General features: G+C 43.9%; 6 non-coding genes across 6 annotated transcripts; 2 read left to right on the top strand and 4 right to left on the bottom strand.

The window, feature by feature from the left end:
- The first annotated feature begins 19,633 nt into the window (after positions 1–19,633).
- Positions 19,634–19,705, top strand: trnae-cuc (transfer RNA glutamic acid (anticodon CUC)). The gene has a single exon. It is a non-coding gene; the product is annotated as a tRNA-Glu (tRNA).
- A 265-nt stretch (positions 19,706–19,970) lies between these two features.
- On the bottom strand, positions 19,971–20,042 carry trnae-uuc (transfer RNA glutamic acid (anticodon UUC)). Its single transcript has one exon. It is a non-coding gene; the product is annotated as a tRNA-Glu (tRNA).
- A 1,179-nt stretch (positions 20,043–21,221) lies between these two features.
- trnae-cuc (transfer RNA glutamic acid (anticodon CUC)) lies at positions 21,222–21,293 on the top strand. The gene has a single exon. It is a non-coding gene; the product is annotated as a tRNA-Glu (tRNA).
- Positions 21,294–21,558: 265 nt separating this feature from the next.
- On the bottom strand, positions 21,559–21,630 carry trnae-uuc (transfer RNA glutamic acid (anticodon UUC)). The gene has a single exon. It is a non-coding gene; the product is annotated as a tRNA-Glu (tRNA).
- A 1,513-nt stretch (positions 21,631–23,143) lies between these two features.
- trnae-uuc (transfer RNA glutamic acid (anticodon UUC)) lies at positions 23,144–23,215 on the bottom strand. Its single transcript has one exon. It is a non-coding gene; the product is annotated as a tRNA-Glu (tRNA).
- Positions 23,216–23,690: 475 nt separating this feature from the next.
- On the bottom strand, positions 23,691–23,763 carry trnar-acg (transfer RNA arginine (anticodon ACG)). The gene has a single exon. It is a non-coding gene; the product is annotated as a tRNA-Arg (tRNA).
- Between the last annotated feature and the right edge of the window lie 925 nt (positions 23,764–24,688).

Raw genomic sequence — 24,688 nt, 5'->3', positions numbered from 1 at the left:
TGCATAGGATAATAATAGGGCATTTTTTTGTCACCAATTTAACAGTTAAAGCGCCCCGGCGGCCATAAAAGTCTGCAAGCCTCTTTAGGGTCACGTGACGCATGCGCACGCGTGATTTCGTAAAGCTGTATGCCAATCAGGCAGGAAGAGGGCCGCTTTCAGGCCTTTAATGGGATTTTCCATAGAAATACATCATTTTGACCCCTTTTTAACCATTATAGCGCCACCAAGTGGCCGGTCCCCACGTCCTTTTTCACTTGGCCACAGAATGAGCTCTTACATAGGCGTGCTGAGTTTGGTGAAAATACCTCATTCCGTTCACGAGTTTTAGCCAATTTAGTAAAAGGGGCTACTCCCCCTTCCAACGTTTTGGCTGCCTTTAGGGTCCAGGAACCCAAATTTCCGGTTTTTTTAAATGACTTTTGACAATTAGACTCCAGAGAATCTCGCTGTGCTGGTTTGGTTCCGGTTGGGCCAAAAACCTAGGACTAGTTGGCAAAAGTAGGTTTTGCAAAAAACCCGAAATACCCGAATTTTTTCCCACTATTCCGAGCCAATCCGGGGCATGCATTTTGTCCGTCTCGAGCCAAGGATTCCAGCAATATAAGACACTCGAGGCTAAGCCTTACGGCTGAGGAGTTATGAGCCGTTTCGTACTTTTGGTCGCCGTTTCGTACTTTTGATCGCTGTAGCGCCCCCGTCAGGCCGATCGGGGCGGGCTTCGGTGACGTCTGCAGTGGTTGTGAGTACTACCAGCCCTGAAAGTTTCAAGTCTCTACGACTTACGGTTTGGTCTGCCCGAGCAGTTTTAGCTGGAAAATGATGCATCATGGGGGAATGAACAGTTCCAATAGGGTTTCAGCCTGACGCCTGACTTTGATTGGATTTTACTACCCCTTACTATCAAAATTTTGAGATTTGGCCTCACGATTGTGCCTAGCGACCTATGTTTCCGAACTTCTGACGCTGGTTTCGTCTCGATCGGACCAGTGGTTTCGAAGATATCGGCTAATTTTCTTAAAGCGCTAAATTACAACGGTGCACAAACCATACGCAGAAACCTGGCAAGTGTGGTATCGTTGGACTCGGCAACGATTCAGGAGTCTAAGGAGATGAGTCCCGTGAAAATAAGTCAACCACACCCAAAGTTATAAGCACTTTTTAAAAAAAATCTCAACTAGGTGGCGCTGTTTCGAAACTTCTCAGGCTACTTCAGGGCATCGTGGTGATGACCCATGCCGAGTTTCGTAACAATCCGTTCATGCGTTCATAAAATACAGCATTTTGGCACATAATTCAAGATGGCCGACAGCCAAAATGGCCGACATGGTAAAATTGGACATCAGTCGACTCGGCATGACGTCTCGAATCTGACGAGACCACTTTTGTGATTTTTGGGCAAACGGTTCAGCAAAAAAAAGCAAAAATAGCCATTTTTCCTATCTCCGGGCCAGTAGGTGGCGCTGCGCCGAAACGCAGCAGGTTGCCTCAAGACATGCTTGTGCCGACATGTACCAAGTTTGGTCTGAATACGATAAAGCGTTGCGGAGATACAGCCATACGTCTGTTTTCGCAAGCGCTACGTAAAATTTGTTTGCGCGTTTAACGGAAAAGATTTGACGAATCAACTTGAATTCCATAACTTTTTGTCGACACTGGCTGAAGATGATCTGGTTCAATTTTCATGCAAATCGGACGAACAGTCTAGGACGAGTTCGCAAAAGTAGGATTTTGGGGAAATTCAAAATGGCGGGAAACATATAATGTCGGAAATGACGTCATAGGGTGCTTTCGGATTGGCAGGAGCTCAGAAATCTGAGGAAACAAGAATTTTGTTTCTAGCCCTTAAGGTTCAAAAGTTATTAGCATAAACATGAGTGCAACTTTGGACAGGTGGTGGCGCTAGAGGGATTGAGTTGGAGACACCAAAATTGGTGTATTTAATGTTGGGACTGCCCTCTATCAGAATGTCAAATCGTTACAACTTTCCCGCAATCGGTTCTATGGGCTGCCATAGACCTCCATGGCGGAAGAAGAAAGTGCGACAACGGTTTCAATAGGTGCCTCCGCACCTTCGGTGCTTGGCCCCTAATAAAAAGGCAATAAAAAGGGTATAAAAAGGCCTATACAAAATAGACCATAGGGTTTGAGCACTTGAGTTTTGAGCTGCTGGTTGCTAAAACTTTATCAAGCCTGGTGACATGTGCATTGCAGAGGTCAAAGGTCAATTTTTGCATTTTCAGCTCATTTATCATGAAAATGGGGTGTTTTTATTTATTTATTTTTTTACCTTTTAAACTGGTATGCCTCTACTGATGGCCCGATCTCCGCCAAAGTTTGCACGCGTCTTTACAATAATGCGGCGCACATGCTCAGCCGATTTGGTGAAGTTCTGCACAAAGCAGGCAATTTTTAGTCATTTAAATGTCATTTTGCATAGGATAATATAGGGCATTTGTTTTTCACCAGTTTAACAGTTGGAGGGCCCGATCTCCGCCAAAGTTTGCACGCGTCTTTACAATAATGCGGCGCACATGCCCAGCCGATTTGGTGAAGTTCTGCGCAGAGCAGGCAATTTTTAGTCATTTAAATGTCAATTTGCATAGGATAATAATAGGGCATTTTTTTGTCACCAATTTAACAGTTAAAGCGCCCCGGCGGCCATAAAAGTCTGCAAGCCTCTTTAGGGTCACGTGACGCATGCGCACGCGTGATTTCGTAAAGCTGTATGCCAATCAGGCAGGAAGAGGGCCGCTTTCAGGCCTTTAATGGGATTTTCCATAGAAATACATCATTTTGACCCCTTTTTAACCATTATAGCGCCACCAAGTGGCCGGTCCCCACGTCCTTTTTCACTTGGCCACAGAATGAGCTCTTACATAGGCGTGCTGAGTTTGGTGAAAATACCTCATTCCGTTCACGAGTTTTAGCCAATTTAGTAAAAGGGGCTACTCCCCCTTCCAACGTTTTGGCTGCCTTTAGGGTCCAGGAACCCAAATTTCCGGTTTTTTTAAATGACTTTTGACAATTAGACTCCAGAGAATCTCGCTGTGCTGGTTTGGTTCCGGTTGGGCCAAAAACCTAGGACTAGTTGGCAAAAGTAGGTTTTGCAAAAAACCCGAAATACCCGAATTTTTTCCCACTATTCCGAGCCAATCCGGGGCATGCATTTTGTCCGTCTCGAGCCAAGGATTCCAGCAATATAAGACACTCGAGGCTAAGCCTTACGGCTGAGGAGTTATGAGCCGTTTCGTACTTTTGGTCGCCGTTTCGTACTTTTGATCGCTGTAGCGCCCCCGTCAGGCCGATCGGGGCGGGCTTCGGTGACGTCTGCAGTGGTTGTGAGTACTACCAGCCCTGAAAGTTTCAAGTCTCTACGACTTACGGTTTGGTCTGCCCGAGCAGTTTTAGCTGGAAAATGATGCATCATGGGGGAATGAACAGTTCCAATAGGGTTTCAGCCTGACGCCTGACTTTGATTGGATTTTACTACCCCTTACTATCAAAATTTTGAGATTTGGCCTCACGATTGTGCCTAGCGACCTATGTTTCCGAACTTCTGACGCTGGTTTCGTCTCGATCGGACCAGTGGTTTCGAAGATATCGGCTAATTTTCTTAAAGCGCTAAATTACAACGGTGCACAAACCATACGCAGAAACCTGGCAAGTGTGGTATCGTTGGACTCGGCAACGATTCAGGAGTCTAAGGAGATGAGTCCCGTGAAAATAAGTCAACCACACCCAAAGTTATAAGCACTTTTTAAAAAAAATCTCAACTAGGTGGCGCTGTTTCGAAACTTCTCAGGCTACTTCAGGGCATCGTGGTGATGACCCATGCCGAGTTTCGTAACAATCCGTTCATGCGTTCATAAAATACAGCATTTTGGCACATAATTCAAGATGGCCGACAGCCAAAATGGCCGACATGGTAAAATTGGACATCAGTCGACTCGGCATGACGTCTCGAATCTGACGAGACCACTTTTGTGATTTTTGGGCAAACGGTTCAGCAAAAAAAAGCAAAAATAGCCATTTTTCCTATCTCCGGGCCAGTAGGTGGCGCTGCGCCGAAACGCAGCAGGTTGCCTCAAGACATGCTTGTGCCGACATGTACCAAGTTTGGTCTGAATACGATAAAGCGTTGCGGAGATACAGCCATACGTCTGTTTTCGCAAGCGCTACGTAAAATTTGTTTGCGCGTTTAACGGAAAAGATTTGACGAATCAACTTGAATTCCATAACTTTTTGTCGACACTGGCTGAAGATGATCTGGTTCAATTTTCATGCAAATCGGACGAACAGTCTAGGACGAGTTCGCAAAAGTAGGATTTTGGGGAAATTCAAAATGGCGGGAAACATATAATGTCGGAAATGACGTCATAGGGTGCTTTCGGATTGGCAGGAGCTCAGAAATCTGAGGAAACAAGAATTTTGTTTCTAGCCCTTAAGGTTCAAAAGTTATTAGCATAAACATGAGTGCAACTTTGGACAGGTGGTGGCGCTAGAGGGATTGAGTTGGAGACACCAAAATTGGTGTATTTAATGTTGGGACTGCCCTCTATCAGAATGTCAAATCGTTACAACTTTCCCGCAATCGGTTCTATGGGCTGCCATAGACCTCCATGGCGGAAGAAGAAAGTGCGACAACGGTTTCAATAGGTGCCTCCGCACCTTCGGTGCTTGGCCCCTAATAAAAAGGCAATAAAAAGGGTATAAAAAGGCCTATACAAAATAGACCATAGGGTTTGAGCACTTGAGTTTTGAGCTGCTGGTTGCTAAAACTTTATCAAGCCTGGTGACATGTGCATTGCAGAGGTCAAAGGTCAATTTTTGCATTTTCAGCTCATTTATCATGAAAATGGGGTGTTTTTATTTATTTATTTTTTTACCTTTTAAACTGGTATGCCTCTACTGATGGCCCGATCTCCGCCAAAGTTTGCACGCGTCTTTACAATAATGCGGCGCACATGCTCAGCCGATTTGGTGAAGTTCTGCACAAAGCAGGCAATTTTTAGTCATTTAAATGTCATTTTGCATAGGATAATATAGGGCATTTGTTTTTCACCAGTTTAACAGTTGGAGGGCCCGATCTCCGCCAAAGTTTGCACGCGTCTTTACAATAATGCGGCGCACATGCCCAGCCGATTTGGTGAAGTTCTGCGCAGAGCAGGCAATTTTTAGTCATTTAAATGTCAATTTGCATAGGATAATAATAGGGCATTTTTTTGTCACCAATTTAACAGTTAAAGCGCCCCGGCGGCCATAAAAGTCTGCAAGCCTCTTTAGGGTCACGTGACGCATGCGCACGCGTGATTTCGTAAAGCTGTATGCCAATCAGGCAGGAAGAGGGCCGCTTTCAGGCCTTTAATGGGATTTTCCATAGAAATACATCATTTTGACCCCTTTTTAACCATTATAGCGCCACCAAGTGGCCGGTCCCCACGTCCTTTTTCACTTGGCCACAGAATGAGCTCTTACATAGGCGTGCTGAGTTTGGTGAAAATACCTCATTCCGTTCACGAGTTTTAGCCAATTTAGTAAAAGGGGCTACTCCCCCTTCCAACGTTTTGGCTGCCTTTAGGGTCCAGGAACCCAAATTTCCGGTTTTTTTAAATGACTTTTGACAATTAGACTCCAGAGAATCTCGCTGTGCTGGTTTGGTTCCGGTTGGGCCAAAAACCTAGGACTAGTTGGCAAAAGTAGGTTTTGCAAAAAACCCGAAATACCCGAATTTTTTCCCACTATTCCGAGCCAATCCGGGGCATGCATTTTGTCCGTCTCGAGCCAAGGATTCCAGCAATATAAGACACTCGAGGCTAAGCCTTACGGCTGAGGAGTTATGAGCCGTTTCGTACTTTTGGTCGCCGTTTCGTACTTTTGATCGCTGTAGCGCCCCCGTCAGGCCGATCGGGGCGGGCTTCGGTGACGTCTGCAGTGGTTGTGAGTACTACCAGCCCTGAAAGTTTCAAGTCTCTACGACTTACGGTTTGGTCTGCCCGAGCAGTTTTAGCTGGAAAATGATGCATCATGGGGGAATGAACAGTTCCAATAGGGTTTCAGCCTGACGCCTGACTTTGATTGGATTTTACTACCCCTTACTATCAAAATTTTGAGATTTGGCCTCACGATTGTGCCTAGCGACCTATGTTTCCGAACTTCTGACGCTGGTTTCGTCTCGATCGGACCAGTGGTTTCGAAGATATCGGCTAATTTTCTTAAAGCGCTAAATTACAACGGTGCACAAACCATACGCAGAAACCTGGCAAGTGTGGTATCGTTGGACTCGGCAACGATTCAGGAGTCTAAGGAGATGAGTCCCGTGAAAATAAGTCAACCACACCCAAAGTTATAAGCACTTTTTAAAAAAAATCTCAACTAGGTGGCGCTGTTTCGAAACTTCTCAGGCTACTTCAGGGCATCGTGGTGATGACCCATGCCGAGTTTCGTAACAATCCGTTCATGCGTTCATAAAATACAGCATTTTGGCACATAATTCAAGATGGCCGACAGCCAAAATGGCCGACATGGTAAAATTGGACATCAGTCGACTCGGCATGACGTCTCGAATCTGACGAGACCACTTTTGTGATTTTTGGGCAAACGGTTCAGCAAAAAAAAGCAAAAATAGCCATTTTTCCTATCTCCGGGCCAGTAGGTGGCGCTGCGCCGAAACGCAGCAGGTTGCCTCAAGACATGCTTGTGCCGACATGTACCAAGTTTGGTCTGAATACGATAAAGCGTTGCGGAGATACAGCCATACGTCTGTTTTCGCAAGCGCTACGTAAAATTTGTTTGCGCGTTTAACGGAAAAGATTTGACGAATCAACTTGAATTCCATAACTTTTTGTCGACACTGGCTGAAGATGATCTGGTTCAATTTTCATGCAAATCGGACGAACAGTCTAGGACGAGTTCGCAAAAGTAGGATTTTGGGGAAATTCAAAATGGCGGGAAACATATAATGTCGGAAATGACGTCATAGGGTGCTTTCGGATTGGCAGGAGCTCAGAAATCTGAGGAAACAAGAATTTTGTTTCTAGCCCTTAAGGTTCAAAAGTTATTAGCATAAACATGAGTGCAACTTTGGACAGGTGGTGGCGCTAGAGGGATTGAGTTGGAGACACCAAAATTGGTGTATTTAATGTTGGGACTGCCCTCTATCAGAATGTCAAATCGTTACAACTTTCCCGCAATCGGTTCTATGGGCTGCCATAGACCTCCATGGCGGAAGAAGAAAGTGCGACAACGGTTTCAATAGGTGCCTCCGCACCTTCGGTGCTTGGCCCCTAATAATAGGAACACTAACGATTTCAATAGGTGCCTCCGCACCTTCGGTGCTTGGCCCCTAAATATAGCTGCAAGCAGCCATTATCGGGGCCAAGCGCAAAGAAGAAGACAAGACATGCCAGCATGGCTGGAAGTCTCAAGCCAACTGCAACAATGAGCCATTAAGGACCTATTAAGTTGATTTTAGGCAAAATAGCAGTCAAATTTTAAATACAGTCAATAATAATGGTTTAATGGTTTATCACTTTCGACCAATAGGTGTCACTGTTACGAAACTGATGTGGTTTAGTCAGATTGAGATGACAATGACACATGCAAAGTTTGGTGTCAATATGTCAAAGCATTGCAGAGATACAGCCTCAAGAGTAATTTTTGCATCATGGCTCAACTCTGTTGCAGTGGTATATGAAAACTGTTTTGTCTATCAATCCGAAATCCATAAGTCTTTGTCAGCATGGTCTGTAGACGATACGGATCAATTTTGGTGAAAATCGGACAAACGGTCTAGGATGAGTTTGAAAAAGTAGATTTTTAACAAATAACAAGATGGAGCACAGATATGTTTGCAAAATATGGCAAAATTGGTATCTATCTTCTCGGCATGAGCCAATGAATGTATTATGACCAGTCTCATTACAATAGGCTAATTTAATCAAAAGTTATTAGCATTTTTGTACATTTTATTACAACTTTTGACCACAAGGTGGCGCTGCCCCGAAACTTTTTGAATATCTTCGGGACATAGAGCGGAAGACACATACCGAGTTTTGTAATGATACACTAGTGCATTCTTAAATTATAGCATTAGCATTTTAAACCGTAATACTGCATTGAAGTCAATGGGAATTTCATGTTTTGTTTTATTATAGCGCCACCAAGAGGCACAATCCCACCAATTTTTTTATGTGTCCTCGTAGTGAGCCCATACATATGTGTGTCAAGTTTGGTGAACATATTTCATTTTGTTTTGGAGTTATAGACATTTATATGAAAAAACACGTAAAAAATGACTGACACCTGACTTTGATTGGATTTTACTACCCCTTACTATCAATATTTTGAGATTTGGGCATTAGCGTATAGCTATCGACCTATGTTTCCGAACTTCTGAGGCTGGTTTCGTCTCGATCGGACTAGCGGTTTCGAAGATATCAGCAAATGTTTTTAAGCACTAAATTACAACTCTGCGCAAACCATATGCCGAAACCTGGCAAGTCTGGTATCGTTGGAGTCGGCAAGGATTCAGGAGACCAAAAAACACACTCCCATCAAAATATGTCAACCACACCCAAAGTTATAAGCGTTTGGAAAAAAAAATTCTCCACTAGGTGGCGCTGTTTCGAAACTTCTCAGGCTACTTCAGGGCATCGTGGTGATGACCCATACCAAGTTTCATAACAATCTGTTCATGCGTTCATAAAATACAGCATTTTTGCACATAATTCAAAATGGCCGACATCCAAAATGGCCGACATGGTAAAATTGGATATCAGTCGACTCGGCATGACGCCCTGAATCTAATGAGACCAATTTTATGATTTTTGGATAAACGGTTCAGAAGTTATAAGCCAAAATAGGCATTTTTCGTATCTCCGGACAGGTAGGTGGCGCTGCGCCGAAACGCTGCATGTTGCTTCAAGTCATGCTTGTGATGACATGTACCAAGGTTGGTTTGAATACGATAAAGCGTTGCGGAGATATAGCCTTTAGTGTGTTTTTGCAACCTCCACGTAAAATTTGTTTGTGCGTTTATTGAAAACGATTGGACGAATCAACTTGAATTCCATAACTTTTTGTCAACATGCTCTGAAGATGATCTGTTTCAATTTTCGTGAAAATCGGAGCAACGGCCTAGGAGGAGTTCGAAAAAGTAGGTTTTTCAGAAAATTCAAAATGGCGGGAAAATTTGCATACCGGAAAATGACATCATAGGGTGAAATCGAATCGGCTTGAGCCAAGGAATCCGATGAAAAAAGAATTTTGTTTCTAGCCCTTAGGGGTCAAAAGTTATAAGCATAAATATGAGTGAAACTTTGGACAGGTGGTGGCGCTAGAGGGATTGAGTTAGAGGCACCAAATTTGCTATAGTGACAGCTCAGACTGGCCTCTATGAGTGTGCCAAATTTCACAACTTTTTACCATACGGTTCTATGGGCTGCCAGAGACTCCTATGGCGGAAGAAGAAGAAGCAGAACAAGCAGCCATTATCGGGGCCAAGCGCAAAGAAGAAGACAAGACATGCCAGCATGGCTGGAAGTCTCAAGCCAACTGCAACAATGAGCCATTAAGGACCTATTAAGTTGATTTTAGGCAAAATAGCAGTCAAATTTTAAATACAGTCAATAATAATGGTTTAATGGTTTATCACTTTCGACCAATAGGTGTCACTGTTACGAAACTGATGTGGTTTAGTCAGATTGAGATGACAATGACACATGCAAAGTTTGGTGTCAATATGTCAAAGCATTGCAGAGATACAGCCTCAAGAGTCATTTTTGCATCATGGCTCAACTCTGTTGCAGTGGTATATGAAAACTGTTTTGTCTATCAATCCGAAATCCATAACTATTTGTCAGCATGGTCTGAAGACGATACGGATCAATTTTGGTGAAAATCGGACAAACGGTCTAGGATGAGTTTGAAAAAGTAGATTTTTAACAAATAACAAGATGGAGCACAGATATGTTTGCAAAATATGGCAAAATTGGTATCTATCTTCTCGGCATGAGCCAATGAAAGTATTATGACCAGTCTCATTACAATAGGCTTATTTAATCAAAAGTTATTAGCATTTTTGTACATTTTATTACAACTTTTGACCACAAGGTGGCGCTGCCCCGAAACTTTTTGAATATCTTCGGGACATAGAGCGGAAGACACATACCGAGTTTTGTAATGATACACTAGTGCATTCTTAAATTATAGCATTAGCATTTTAAACCGTAATACTGCATTGAAGTCAATGGGAATTTCATGTTTTGTTTTATTATAGCGCCACCAAGAGGCACAATCCCACCAATTTTTTTATGTGTCCTCGTAGTGAGCCCATACATATGTGTGTCAAGTTTGGTGAAAATATTTCATTTTGTTTTGGAGTTATAGACATTTATATGAAAAAACACGTAAAAAATGACTGACACCTGACTTTGATTGGATTTTACTACCCCTTACTATCAATATTTTGAGATTTGGGCATTAGTGTATAGCTATCGACCTATGTTTTCGAACTTCTGAGGCTGGTTTCGTCTCGATCGGACTAGCGGTTTCGAAGATATCAGCAAATGTTTTTTAAGCACTAAATTACAACTCTGCGCAAACCATATGCCGAAACCTGGCAAGTCTGGTATCGTTGGAGTCGGCAAGGATTCAGGAGACCAAAAAACACACTCCCATCAAAATATGTCAACCACACCCAAAGTTATAAGCGTTTGAAAAAAAAAATTCTCCACTAGGTGGCGCTGTTTCGAAACTTCTCAGGCTACTTCAGGGCATCGTGGTGATGACCCATACCAAGTTTCATAACAATCTGTTCATGCGTTCATAAAATACAGCATTTTTGCACATAATTCAAAATGGCCGACATCCAAAATGGCCGACATGGTAAAATTGGATATCAGTCGACTCGGCATGACGCCCTGAATCTAATGAGACCAATTTTATGATTTTTGGATAAACGGTTCAGAAGTTATAAGCCAAAATAGGCATTTTTCGTATCTCCGGACAGGTAGGTGGCGCTGCGCCGAAACGCTGCATGTTGCTTCAAGTCATGCTTGTGATGACATGTACCAAGGTTGGTTTGAATACGATAAAGCGTTGCGGAGATATAGCCTTTAGTGTGTTTTTGCAACCTCCACGTAAAATTTGTTTGTGCGTTTATTGAAAACGATTGGACGAATCAACTTGAATTCCATAACTTTTTGTCAACATGCTCTGAAGATGATCTGTTTCAATTTTCGTGAAAATCGGAGCAACGGCCTAGGAGGAGTTCGAAAAAGTAGGTTTTTCAGAAAATTCAAAATGGCGGGAAAATTTGCATACCGGAAAATGACATCATAGGGTGAAATCGAATCGGCTTGAGCCAAGGAATCCGATGAAAAAAGAATTTTGTTTCTAGCCCTTAGGGGTCAAAAGTTATAAGCATAAATATGAGTGAAACTTTGGACAGGTGGTGGCGCTAGAGGGATTGAGTTAGAGGCACCAAATTTGCTATAGTGACAGCTCAGACTGGCCTCTATGAGTGTGCCAAATTTCACAACTTTTTACCATACGGTTCTATGGGCTGCCAGAGACTCCTATGGCGGAAGAAGAAGAAGAAGAAGAAGCAGAATAATAACAAGCGCAAAGAAGAAGACAAGACATGCCAGCATGGCTGGAAGTCTCAAGCCAACTGCAACAATGAGCCATTAAGGACCTATTAAGTTGATTTTAGGCAAAATAGCAGTCAAATTTTAAATACAGTCAATAATAATGGTTTAATGGTTTATCACTTTCGACCAATAGGTGTCACTGTTACGAAACTGATGTGGTTTAGTCAGATTGAGATGACAATGACACATGCAAAGTTTGGTGTCAATATGTCAAAGCATTGCAGAGATACAGCCTCAAGAGTAATTTTTGCATCATGGCTCAACTCTGTTGCAGTGGTATATGAAAACTGTTTTGTCTATCAATCCGAAATCCATAACTATTTGTCAGCATGGTCTGAAGACGATACGGATCAATTTTGGTGAAAATCGGACAAACGGTCTAGGATGAGTTTGAAAAAGTAGGTTTTTAACAAATAACAAGACGGAGGACAGATAGGTTTGCAAAATATGGCACAATTGGTATCCATGTTCTCGGCATGAGCCATTGACTGTATTATGACCAGTTTCATTACAATGGGTTAATTTAATCAAAAGTTATTCGCATTTCTGTACATTTTATTACAACTTTTGACCACAAGGTGGCGCTACCCCGAAACTTTTTGAGTATCTTCAGGACATGGAGCGGAAGACACATACCGAGTTTTGTAACGATACGCTAATGCATTCTTAAATTATAGCATTAGCATTTTAAACCATAATACTGCATTGAAGTCAATGGGAATTTCATGTTTTGTTTTATTATAGCGCCACCAAGAGGCACAATCCCACCAATTTTTTTATGTGTCCTCATAGTGAGCCCATACATATGTGTGTCAAGTTTGGTGAAAATATCTCATTTTGTTTTGGAGTTATAGACATTTATATGAAAAAAACACGTAAAAAAGGACTGACACCTGACTTTGATTGGATTTTACTACCCCTTACTATCAATATTTTGAGATTTGGGCATTAGCGTATAGCTATCGACCTATGTTTCCGAACTTCTGAGGCTGGTTTCGTCTCAATCGGACTAGCGGTTTCGAAGATATCAGCAAATGTTTTTTAAGCACTAAATTAAAACTCTGCGCAAACCATATGCCGAAACCTGGCAAGTCTGGTATCGTTGGAGTCGGCAAGGATTCAGGAGACCAAAAAACACACTCCCATCAAAATATGTCAACCACACCCAAAGTTATAAGCGTTTGAAAAAAAAAATTCTCCACTAGGTGGCGCTGTTTCGAAACTTCTCAGGCTACTTCAGGGCATCGTGGTGATGACCCATACCAAGTTTCATAACAATCTGTTCATGCGTTCATAAAATACAGCATTTTTGCACATAATTCAAAATGGCCGACATCCAAAATGGCCGACATGGTAAAATTGGATATCAGTCGACTCGGCATGACGCCCTGAATCTAATGAGACCAATTTTATGATTTTTGGATAAACGGTTCAGAAGTTATAAGCCAAAATAGGCATTTTTCGTATCTCCGGACAGGTAGGTGGCGCTGCGCCGAAACGCTGCATGTTGCTTCAAGTCATGCTTGTGATGACATGTACCAAGGTTGGTTTGAATACGATAAAGCGTTGCGGAGATATAGCCTTTAGTGTGTTTTTGCAACCTCCACGTAAAATTTGTTTGTGCGTTTATTGAAAACGATTGGACGAATCAACTTGAATTCCATAACTTTTTGTCAACATGCTCTGAAGATGATCTGTTTCAATTTTCGTGAAAATCGGAGCAACGGCCTAGGAGGAGTTCGAAAAAGTAGGTTTTTCAGAAAATTCAAAATGGCGGGAAAATTTGCATACCGGAAAATGACATCATAGGGTGAAATCGAATCGGCTTGAGCCAAGGAATCCGATGAAAAAAGAATTTTGTTTCTAGCCCTTAGGGGTCAAAAGTTATAAGCATAAATATGAGTGAAACTTTGGACAGGTGGTGGCGCTAGAGGGATTGAGTTAGAGGCACCAAATTTGCTATAGTGACAGCTCAGACTGGCCTCTATGAGTGTGCCAAATTTCACAACTTTTTACCATACGGTTCTATGGGCTGCCAGAGACTCCTATGGCGGAAAAAGAAGAAGAATAATAAATATAGCTGCAAGCAGCCATTATCGGGGCCAAGCGCAAAGAAGAAGACAAGACATGCCAGCATGGCTGGAAGTCTCAAGCCAACTGCAACAATGAGCCATTAAGGACCTATTAAGTTGATTTTAGGCAAAATAGCAGTCAAATTTTAAATACAGTCAATAATAATGGTTTAATGGTTTATCACTTTCGACCAATAGGTGTCACTGTTACGAAACTGATGTGGTTTAGTCAGATTGAGATGACAATGACACATGCAAAGTTTGGTGTCAATATGTCAAAGCATTGCAGAGATACAGCCTCAAGAGTAATTTTTGCATCATGGCTCAACTCTGTTGCAGTGGTATATGAAAACTGTTTTGTCTATCAATCCGAAATCCATAACTATTTGTCAGCATGGTCTGAAGACGATACGGATCAATTTTGGTGAAAATCGGACAAACGGTCTAGGATGAGTTTGAAAAAGTAGATTTTTAACAAATAACAAGATGGAGCACAGATATGTTTGCAAAATATGGCAAAATTGGTATCTATCTTCTCGGCATGAGCCAATGAATGTATTATGACCAGTCTCATTACAATAGGCTAATTTAATCAAAAGTTATTAGCATTTTTGTACATTTTATTACAACTTTTGACCACAAGGTGGCGCTGCCCCGAAACTTTTTGAATATGTTCGGGACATAGAGCGGAAGACACATACCGAGTTTTGTAATGATACACTAGTGCATTCTTAAATTATAGCATTAGCATTTTAAACCGTAATACTGCATTGAAGTCAATGGGAATTTCATGTTTTGTTTTATTATAGCGCCACCAAGAGGCACAATCCCACCAATTTTTTTATGTGTCCTCGTAGTGAGCCCATACATATGTGTGTCAAGTTTGGTGAAAATATTTCATTTTGTTTTGGAGTTATAGACATTTATATGAAAAAACACGTAAAAAATGACTGACACCTGACTTTGATTGGATTTTACTACCCCTTACTATCAATATTTTGAGATTTGGGCATTAGCGTATAGCTATCGACCTATGTTTCCGAACTTCTGAGGCTGGTTTCGTCTCGATCGGACTAGCGGTTTCGAAGATATCAGCAAATGTTTTTTAAGCACTAAATTACAACTCTGCGCAAACCATATGCCGAAACCTGGCAAGTCTGGTATCGTTGGAGTCGGCAAGGATTCAGGAGACCAAAAAACACACTCCCATCAAAATATGTCAACCACACCCAAAGTTATAAGCGTTTGAAAAAAAAAATTCTCCACTAGGTGGCGCTGTTTCGAAACTTCTCAGGCTACTTCAGGGCATCGTGGTGATGACCCATACCAAGTTTCATAACAATCTGTTCATGCGTTCATAAAATACAGCATTTTTGCACATAATTCAAAATGGCCGACATCCAAAATGGCCGACATGGTAAAATTGGATATCAGTCGACTCGGCATGACGCCCTGAATCTAATGAGACCAATTTTATGATTTTTGGATAAACGGTTCAGAAGTTATAAGCCAAAATAGGCATTTTTCGTATCTCCGGACAGGTAGGTGGCGCTGCGCCGAAACGCTGCATGTTGCTTCAAGTCATGCTTGTGATGACATGTACCAAGGTTGGTTTGAATACGATAAAGCGTTGCGGAGATATAGCCTTTAGTGTGTTTTTGCAACCTCCACGTAAAATTTGTTTGTGCGTTTATTGAAAACGATTGGACGAATCAACTTGAATTCCATAACTTTTTGTCAACATGCTCTGAAGATGATCTGTTTCAATTTTCGTGAAAATCGGAGCAACGGCCTAGGAGGAGTTCGAAAAAGTAGGTTTTTCAGAAAATTCAAAATGGCGGGAAAATTTGCATACCGGAAAATGACATCATAGGGTGAAATCGAATCGGCTTGAGCCAAGGAATCCGATGAAAAAAGAATTTTGTTTCTAGCCCTTAGGGGTCAAAAGTTATAAGCATAAATATGAGTGAAACTTTGGACAGGTGGTGGCGCTAGAGGGATTGAGTTAGAGGCACCAAATTTGCTATAGTGACAGCTCAGACTGGCCTCTATGAGTGTGCCAAATTTCACAACTTTTTACCATACGGTTCTATGGGCTGCCAGAGACTCCTATGGCGGAAAAAGAAGAAGAAGAAGAAGCAGAATAATAATAGGAACACTAACGATTTCAATAGGTGCCTCCGCACCTTCGGTGCTTGGCCCCTAATAATAGGAACACTAACGATTTCAATAGGTGCCTCCGCACCTTCGGTGCTTGGCCCCTAATAATAGGAACACTAACGATTTCAATAGGTGCCTCCGCACCTTCGGTGCTTGGCCCCTAAATATAGCTGCAAGCAGCCATTATCGGGGCCAAGCGCAAAGAAGAAGACAAGACATGCCAGCATGGCTGGAAGTCTCAAGCCAACTGCAACAATGAGCCATTAAGGACCTATTAAGTTGATTTTAGGCAAAATAGCAGTCAAATTTTAAATACAGTCAATAATAATGGTTTAATGGTTTATCACTTTCGACCAATAGGTGTCACTGTTACGAAACTGATGTGGTTTAGTCAGATTGAGATGACAATGACACATGCAAAGTTTGGTGTCAATATGTCAAAGCATTGCAGAGATACAGCCTCAAGAGTAATTTTTGCATCATGGCTCAACTCTGTTGCTGTGGTATATGACAACTGTTTTGTCTATCAATCCGAAATCCATAAGTATTTGTCAGCATGGTCTGAAGACGATACGGATCAATTTTGGTGAAAATCGGACAAACGGTCTAGGATGAGTTTGAAAAAGTAGATTTTTAACAAATAACAAGATGGAGCACAGATATGTTTGCAAAATATGGCAAAATTGGTATCTATCTTCTCGGCATGAGCCAATGAATGTATTATGACCAGTCTCATTACAATAGGCTAATTTAATCAAAAGTTATTAGCATTTTTGTACATTTTATTACAACTTTTGAGCACAAGGTGGCGCTGCCCCGAAACTTTTTGAATATCTTCGGGACATAGAGCGGAAGACACATACCGAGTTTTGTAATGATACACTAGTGCATTCTTAAATTATAGCATTAGCATTTTAAACCGTAATACTGCATTGAAGTCAATGGGAATTTCATGTTTTGTTTTATTATAGCGCCACCAAGAGGCACAATCCCACCAATTTTTTTATGTGTCCTCGTAGTGAGCCCATACATATGTGTGTCAAGTTTGGTGAAAATATTTCATTTTGTTTTGGAGTTATAGACATTTATATGAAAAAACACGTAAAAAATGACTGACACCTGACTTTGATTGGATTTTACTACCCCTTACTATCAATATTTTGAGATTTGGGCATTAGCGTTTAGCTATCGACCTATGTTTCCGAACTTCTGAGGCTGGTTTCGTCTCGATCGGACTAGCGGTTTCGAAGATATCAGCAAATGTTTTTTAAGCACTAAATTACAACTCTGCGCAAACCATATGCCGAAACCTGGCAAGTCTGGTATCGTTGGAGTCGGCAAGGATTCAGGAGACCAAAAAACACACTCCCATCAAAATATGTCAACCACACCCAAAGTTATAAGCGTTTGAAAAAAAAAATTCTCCACTAGGTGGCGCTGTTTCGAAACTTCTCAGGCTACTTCAGGGCATCGTGGTGATGACCCATACCAAGTTTCATAACAATCTGTTCATGCGTTCATAAAATACAGCATTTTTGCACATAATTCAAAATGGCCGACATCCAAAATGGCCGACATGGTAAAATTGGATATCAGTCGACTCGGCATGACGCCCTGAATCTAATGAGACCAATTTTATGATTTTTGGATAAACGGTTCAGAAGTTATAAGCCAAAATAGGCATTTTTCGTATCTCCGGACAGGTAGGTGGCGCTGCGCCGAAACGCTGCATGTTGCTTCAAGTCATGCTTGTGATGACATGTACCAAGGTTGGTTTGAATACGATAAAGCGTTGCGGAGATATAGCCTTTAGTGTGTTTTTGCAACCTCCACGTAAAATTTGTTTGTGCGTTTATTGAAAACGATTGGACGAATCAACTTGAATTCCATAACTTTTTGTCAACATGCTCTGAAGATGATCTGTTTCAATTTTCGTGAAAATCGGAGCAACGGCCTAGGAGGAGTTCGAAAAAGTAGGTTTTTCAGAAAATTCAAAATGGCGGGAAAATTTGCATACCGGAAAATGACATCATAGGGTGAAATCGAATCGGCTTGAGCCAAGGAATCCGATGAAAAAAGAATTTTGTTTCTAGCCCTTAGGGGTCAAAAGTTATAAGCATAAATATGAGTGAAACTTTGGACAGGTGGTGGCGCTAGAGGGATTGAGATAGAGGCACCAAATTTGCTATAGTGACAGCTCAGACTGGCCTCTATGAGTGTGCCAAATTTCACAACTTTTTACCATACGGTTCTATGGGCTGCCAGAGACTCCTATGGCGGAAGAAGAAGAAGAAGAAGAAGAAGAAGAAGAAGAAGAAGAAGAAGCAGAATAATAATAATAGGAACACTAACGATTTCAATAGGTGCCTCCGCACCTTCGGTGCTTGGCCCCTAATAATAGGAACACTAACAATTTCAATAGGTGCCTCCGCACCTTCGGTGCTTGGCCCCTAATAATAATAATAGGAACACTAACAATTTCAATAGGTGCCTCCGCACCTTCGGTGCTTGGCCCCTAACAATAAACATTCCCATAAATTCCTGTTAAATTTCCAAACTGGGATATTTCCAAAACTCCCCAGTTAAGCTGAATTAAAATCTTTCGCCGTTTGCAATCCTAAATCTATGTGATCTCCTTTAAAAACCTTTTTTCCCAGAAGTAAAGGTAAAGTAACGGTCATGCATTCAAAATTGTACTTAGCTAAAACAAGTTTAGCATCAAATATGCTGCATCAAATGTAATGTATTAAAAAAGTAGAAGTATCATGTACATTATTTATGTAGATTATAATTAGTGATGATTTACAAAAGACTGACTTACTTTGCAAATGTTGTTTGTTAAGAAGTTATAACGTCAATGAAATAGTATCATCTCCAGCGTAAATTATTTCGCTTGTCTCCGGGTGCGCTTGACGTTGATTGGTCAATTCCTGAATGATTCGTGATAGCGATACGAGCGGCGATTGGCCATAGCATTCGAATCATGGATGAATCGTGATAGCGATACGAGCGGCGATTGGCCATAGCATTCGAATCATGGATGCAACCGGGAACGTGATTGGCTGTCATAATCATGAAAAACCACGATTTACAGGTGACAGGGAGCGCCACTGGCCCACCGGTGAGGCGCCCTGGTGTTTACACACATCTTGGTGGTGTTTGCCTGGAGCGGGGCCTGTCGCAACATCAACTTTTTCTCATGCCATTAACAGGCCTGGAGCCAACGTAAGGAAGCGCTCCAAAGAGGGGTCTGCTATGAAAAGCTTGAAGACGGAGGCGTCACATGTTAGGGATCTCTGTCTTCCTGGCGTGGCTAACGTAGCTGGGTAGCAAATTACTTTAAAACAGTGCAAGGCTGGCCGCTCAAAAAGCCAGGCATACCTCAGAGACGACGACACTCTGTGCTATGCGCTCTGTCAACCTCGAGCTCCTTCGCCAGATGCTCTGCAGAAGAAGGGCTGAAAACAAAAAGCGGAGTGAGTCAGGCACCTCTTGGCACTGAGAGCACGGCTGGGCTCTCCTTGTTGTCTTTTGCAAGCTGCTTTGATTGAATTGCAAGTTGCGATGTTGTTAGGATGTTCTCACAGAGCATGTGACAGTTTCTCAGTGGAAGAACTGTGATCCAGGGTCAGAGACTCTCTCCTCTCCAAGAGGAAAAGGCTAGCCTTAGCGGTTTTGCTTGAGAAATTGCAGCAAAATCTGGTAGAGGCCCACAGGCAGGCTTGAGGAGACAGGCTGAACAGCCCTTCCCTGGTGGTCTAGTGGTTAGGATTCGGCGCTCTCACCGCCGCGGCCCGGGTTCGATTCCCGGTCAGGGAACGCTCCTTTTGCCCTCCAGCGCGGCCAAGAAAATGTTTGAGTGTGAAAAGTGACCTCCTTCGAGCCGGAGTCGAACCAGCGACCTAAGGATTGCCAACGTTCCACCTACAGTCCTCCGCTCTACCAGCTGAGCTATCGAAGGTATGCAGGGAAAGAGAAGAACCTCAACCTATCAGGTTGCTGCAGCTCCACTGCTGGCTAAATGCGATTCAGTAATAGACAGAAACTCTGGCTGTTCGATAAGGGGAGCAAAGACAAGCCAAACTTCCCATACCGGGAGTCGAACCCGGGCCGCCTGGGTGAAAACTAGGAATCCTGACCGCTAGACCATATGGGAAAGCCCGCAAACGCCGGTCAGGCTTGTGTGCCATTTTTCATGCGTGTGGCCAGTACAAGGGCAGGGTTATGTTAGGCCCTTTGGCATTCAGTGTGTGACCGTCGCCTTTAAGAATATGGCAATGTTCCGAAGGGATTGTTTACTGAATTCACTTGTACCAGACTCGATGGAGGGAGATGTCATTTGTCTCTCCCAGGGGGTGCAGCTCTCTCCCATTCTTGTGTTCGCATAAAAAGATACTATAAACTGGTCATTAAAGCAAGGTCCCTGTGACAGTGCTTATGCGATGCATTTGAAAGCACGCACGGTATTGTATGGTAGGTGCTATCTAGCTGACAAAACGGCCTATGGTTGGACTGTCAGTTTACAAGAAAAAAAAAAACTAACCATTCCAATACCAATAGTCAAAAACTATGGGCTAATAAAACAAACTAATAAAACTGCTGTAGGCTGATAGCGAAGCAAAAGAGGCAGATCGAGCCAGCCAGGAGTCGAACCTAGAATCGTCTGATCCGTAGTTAGACGCGTTATCCATTGCGCCACTGGCCCACCGGTCAGGCGCCCTGGTGTTTACACGCATCTTGGTGGTGTTCGCCTGGAGCGGGGCCTGTCGCAACATCAACTTTTTCTCATGCCATTAACAGGCCTGGAGCCAACGTAAGGATGCGCTCCGATGAGGGGTCTGCTATGAAAAGCTTGAAGACTGAGGCGTCACATGTTAGGGATCTCTGTCTTCCTGGCGTGGCTAACGTAGCTGGGTAGCAAATTACTTTAAAACAGTGCAAGGCTGGCCGCTCAAAAAGCCAGGCATACCTCAGAGACGACGACACTCTGTGCTATGCGCTCTGTCAACCTGGAGCTCCTTCGCCAGATGCTCTGCAGAAGAAGGGCTGAAAACAAAAAGCGGAGTGAGTCAGGCACCTCTTGGCACTGAGAGCACGGCTGGGCTCTCCTTGTTGTCTTTTGCAAGCTGCTTTGATTGAATTGAAAGTTGCGGTGTTGTTAGGATGTTCTCACGGAGCATGTGACAGTTTCTCAGTGGAAGAACTGTGATCCAGGGTCAGAGACTCTCTCCTCTCCAAGAGGAAAAGGCTAGCCTTAGCGGTTTTGCCTGAGAAATTGCAGCAAAATCTGGTAGAGGCCCACAGGCAGGCTTGAGGAGACAGGCTGAACAGCCCTTCCCTGGTGGTCTAGTGGTTAGGATTCGGCGCTCTCACCGCCGCGGCCCGGGTTCGATTCCCGGTCAGGGAACGTTCCTTTTGCCCTCCAGCACGGCCAAGAAAATGTTTGAGTGTGAAAAGTGACCTCCTTCGAGCCGGAGTCGAACCAGCAACCTAAGGATTGCCAACGTTCCACCTACAGTCCTCCGCTCTACCAGCTGAGCTATCGAAGGTATGCAGGGAAAGAGAAGAACCTCAACCTATCAGGTTGCTGCAGCTCTACTGCTGGCTAAAAGCGATTGAGGAATAGACAGAAGCGCTGGCTGTTCGATAAGGGGAGCAAAGACAAGCCAAACTTCCCATACCGGGAGTCGAACCCGGGCCGCCTGGGTGAAAACCAGGAATCCTGACCGCTAGACCATATGGGAAAGCCTGCAAGCGCCGGTCAGGCTTGTGTGCCATTTTTCATGCGTGTGGCCAGTACAAGGGCAGGGTTATGTTAGGCCCTTTGGCATTCAGTGTGTGACCGTCGCCTTTAAGAATATGGCAAAGTTCCGAAGGGATTGTTTACTGAATTCACTTGTACCAGACTCGATGGAGGGAGCTGTCATTTGTCTCTCCCAGGGGGTGCAGCTCTCTCCCATTCTTGTGTTCGCATAAAAAGATACTATAAACTGGTCATTAAAGCAAGGTCCCCGTGACAGTGCTTATGCGATGCATTTGAAAACACGCACGGTATTGTATGGTAGGCGCTATCTAGCTGACAAAACGGCCTATGGTTGGACTGTCAGTTTACAAGAAAAAAAACTAACCATTCCAATACCAATAGTCAAAAACTATGGGCTAATAAAACAAGCTAATAAAACTGCTGTAGGCTGACAGCGAAGCAAAAGAGGCAGATCGAGCAAGCCAGAAGTCGAACCTAGAATCTTCTGATCCGTAGTCAGACGCTTTATCCATTGCACCACTGGCCCACCGGTCAGGCACCCTGGTGTTTACACGCATCTTGGTGGTGTTTGCCTGGAGCGGGGCCTGTCGCAACACCAACTTTTTCTCATGCCATTAGCAGGCCTGGAGCCAACGTAAGGAAGCGCTCCGATGAGGGGTCTGCTATGAAAAGCTTGAAGACGGAGGCGTCACATGTTAGGGATCTCTGTCTTCCTGGCGTGGCTAACGTAGCTGGGTAGCAAATTACTTTAAAACAGTGCAAGGCTGGCCGCTCAAAAAGCCAGGCATACCTCAGAGACGACGGCACTCTGTGCTATGCGCTCTGTCAACCTCGAGCTCCTTCGCCAGATGCTTTGCAGAAGAAGGGCTGAAAACAAAAAGTGGAGTGAGTCAGGCACCTCTTGGCACTGAGAGCACGGCTGGGCTCTCCTTGTTGTCTTTTGCAAGCTGCTTTGATTGAATTGCAAGTTGTGGTGTTGTTAGGATGTTCTCACGGAGCATGTGACAGTTTCTCAGTGGAAGAACTGTGATCCAGGGTCAGAGACTCTCTCCTCTCCAAGAGGAAAAGGCTAGCCTTAGCGGTTTTGCTTGAGAAATTGCAGCAAAATCTGGTAGAGGCCCACAGGCAGGCTTGAGGAGACAGGCTGAACAGCCCTTCCCTGGTGGTCTAGTGGTTAGGATTGGGCGCTCTCACCGCCGCGGCCCGGGTTCGATTCCCGGTCAGGGAACGTTCCTTTTGCCCTCCAGCGCGGCCAAGAAAATGTTTGAGTGTGAAAAGTGACCTCCTTCGAGCCGGAGTCGAACCAGCGACCTAAGGATTGCCAACGGTCCACCTACAGTCCTCCGATCTAACAGCTGAGCTATCGAAGGTATGCAGGGAGAGAGAAGAACCTCAACCTATCAGGTTGCTGCAGCTCCACTGCTGGCTAAAAGCGATTCAGTAATAGACAGAAGCTCTGGCTGTTCGATAAGGGGATTAAAGACAAGCCAAACTTCCCATACCGGGAGTCGAACCCGGGCCGCCTGGGTGAAAACCAGGAATCCTGACCGCTAGACCATATGGGAAAGCCCGCAAACGCCGGTCAGGCTTGTGTGCCATTTTTCATGCGTGTGGCCAGTACAAGGGCAGGGTTATGTTAGGCCCTTTGGCATTCAGTGTGTGACCGTCGCCTTTAAGATTATGGCAATGTTCCGAAGGGATTGTTTACTGAATTCACTTGTACCAGACTCGATGGAGGGAGATGTCATTTGTCTCTCCCAGGGGATGCAGCTCTCTCCCATTCTTGTGTTCGCATAAAAAGATACTATAAACTGGTCATTAAAGCAAGGTCCCCGTGACAGTGCTTATGCGATGCAATTGAAAGCACGCACGGTATTGGATGGTAGGCGCTATCTAGCTGACAAAACGGCCTATGGTTGGACTGTCAGTTTACAAGAGAAAAAAAACTAACCATTCCAATACCAATAGTCAAAAACTATGGGCTAATAAAACAAGCTAATAAAACTGCTGTAGGCTGATAGCGAAGCAAAAGAGGCAGATCGAGCCAGCCAGGAGTCGAACCTAGAATCTTCTGATCCGTAGTCAGACGCGTTATCCATTGCGCCACTGGCCCACCGGTCAGGCACCCTGGTGTTTACACGCATCTTGGTGGTGTTCGCCTGGAGCGGGGCCTGTCGCAACATCAACTTTTTCTCATGCCATTAACAGGCCTGGAGCCAACGTAAGGAAGCGCTCCAAAGAGGGGTCTGCTATGAAAAGCTTGAAGACGGAGGCGTCACATGTTAGGGATCTCTGTCTTCCTGGCGTGGCTAACGTAGCTGGGTAGCAAATTACTTTAAAACAGTGCAAGGCTGGCCGCTCAAAAAGCCAGGCATACCTCAGAGACGACGGCACTCTGTGCTATGCGCTCTGTCAACCTCGAGCTCCTTCGCCAGATGCTTTGCAGAAGAAGGGCTGAAAACAAAAAGTGGAGTGAGTCAGGCACCTCTTGGCACTGAGAGCACGGCTGGGCTCTCCTTGTTGTCTTTTGCAAGCTGCTTTGATTGAATTGCAAGTTGTGGTGTTGTTAGGATGTTCTCACGGAGCATGTGACAGTTTCTCAGTGGAAGAACTGTGATCCAGGGTCAGAGACTCTCTCCTCTCCAAGAGGAAAAGGCTAGCCTTAGCGGTTTTGCTTGAGAAATTGCAGCAAAATCTGGTAGAGGCCCACAGGCAGGCTTGAGGAGACAGGCTGAACAGCCCTTCCCTGGTGGTCTAGTGGTTAGGATTGGGCACTCTCACCGCCGCGGCCCGGGTTCGATTCCCGGTCAGGGAACGTTCCTTTTGCCCTCCAGCGCGGCCAAGAAAATGTTTGAGTGTGAAAAGTGACCTCCTTCGAGCCGGAGTCGAACCAGCGACCTAAGGATTGCCAACGTTCCACCTACAGTCCTCCGCTCTACCAGCTGAGCTATCGAAGGTATGCAGGGAAAGAGAAGAACCTCAACCTATCAGGTTGCTGCAGCTCCACTGCTGGCTAAATGCGATTCAGTAATAGACAG

The sequence above is a fragment of the Pseudorasbora parva genome, chromosome 22 (assembly GCF_024679245.1).
Source record: "Pseudorasbora parva isolate DD20220531a chromosome 22, ASM2467924v1, whole genome shotgun sequence".
Taxonomy (NCBI): domain Eukaryota; kingdom Metazoa; phylum Chordata; class Actinopteri; order Cypriniformes; family Gobionidae; genus Pseudorasbora; species Pseudorasbora parva.
Note: the sequence above shows the minus strand (reverse complement) of the source record. Positions and strands in the feature narration are given on the sequence as shown.